The sequence below is a fragment of the Rutidosis leptorrhynchoides genome, chromosome 1, assembly GCF_046630445.1.
Source record: "Rutidosis leptorrhynchoides isolate AG116_Rl617_1_P2 chromosome 1, CSIRO_AGI_Rlap_v1, whole genome shotgun sequence".
NCBI classification, from domain to species: domain Eukaryota; kingdom Viridiplantae; phylum Streptophyta; class Magnoliopsida; order Asterales; family Asteraceae; genus Rutidosis; species Rutidosis leptorrhynchoides.
The window spans coordinates 94,959,139-94,960,817 of record NC_092333.1 but is presented as its reverse complement, the minus strand read 5'-3'; positions in this window follow the sequence as shown (position 1 = coordinate 94,960,817).

Below are 1,679 nucleotides of genomic sequence, written 5' to 3'. Positions count from 1 at the left end.
CTTATGCTTGTGATTATCCGATTATCATTGGCTTTGAATTATCACATTCTTACATCAGACCTTCTATAAACGGTGTATTCTGATGTTGTCAACACAACAAACATTAAGTTGTCAAAATATGCTCTGCACCACAACAAACACCCAATGTTGACAACTTCATTAATGTAACATTGGATGTTTGTTGTCGGTTGGATCGACCCGTTAAGTTGTCAACACTTATTATATTCAATGCTTTTTTCTTTTATAAATATAAGTATTTTTTCTTTTTTTGAAAAGCACCAAAATTTTTATTACTATAAACCAAAAGCAACTGTACAAAAAAGGTCAATGAGGCCCAACTCTAACAACTATACAGCTATCAAATCAACTAAGGAAAATTAACACAGACTGTGAAGTATACACAATTATATACACGAGACCGGAGTCGATAACCATTGAAGCCAATCAATCTTTGTCTTCATAGCACGACTTGTGATCCATTCGTAACTATTAATTTATATTTCGTTGAGGACCATCGACCCACTCCACCAATGGTTGTTAAAAACCTTTTGTTTACGATTTTTTCATATGAAGTATCCGATGATCCATTCTATTGCTTGCCATACCATTGTGCCCCAAGTCGAGTTGTTTATTCCATTATTACCACAAAAAAGCTCATCGATGCTCCAAGAACTCGAATTGTGTATTCCCCACCACTTAAATACCTTGTCCCAAATGTCACGAGCATGCTTACAAAAGATGAGAGTGTGATCAACTGATTCAATGTCGTCGTCACAAGTAGGACATCATATAGTTCCTAAATCAATGCCTCTATTATCAAGCTCAACTCGAACCGGTAGTCTACGAAGTTTGGCTGTAACGACCCAACCAGTCAATTTCCGGCCCATAAATTTTTTTCCTTTTTAATATACATTAAATAACACTTTAGGTCTCATTACGCAATTCCCAAAACGTATTTGTTATCATAGTAAGTTCGAAGAACTAAAAAAAAAACATACAATAATAATTTAAACTCCTTAATACAATAACACGTTAGTTAAATCATAAACTGGTTTATACTCATGACTTGACTAAACCGATACACGTCACATAACCCAACCAGTTTCTTCTACACAAAACCGAGCAAGGTGATTGGGACTACGCTACCCAATCCTAAATCGAGTCCAAAAGCAAGATCTTCTAAAGAACCTAGCCAAGATCTCTAAATTCCCACGCTTACCCGAGCCGCCACCACGCGAACCTATAAAAATATCAACAACGAGAGGGTAAGCTAATGCTTAGTGAATGTAAAGGTACTACACACATACATATGCATAAAATGACTACGCATCACCAAGCACAAATAGTATACACATACCACCTCCGCATAGTAAGCAAGCTAAAAATGAGCTCATTCACAAAGTAGCTACACGCTACGTAAACACCAAGCTAACGCCACAAAATTAGCTACAACACAACGATAAGTATATACGCATATATAATAAATATAATCAACAACATCAATAAGGTTAACCCCTTAACCTAAACCACATGAAGGTTGGCCGAACTTCACGCGCCTTAATGAATACGGACTTCACGCGACTCACTACCTTCAAACAACTTGACTATTAAGGATGGCCGAACTTCACGCGCCTTTATGAATCCGAACATCACGCGACTCATACCTTAGTCAAACATCA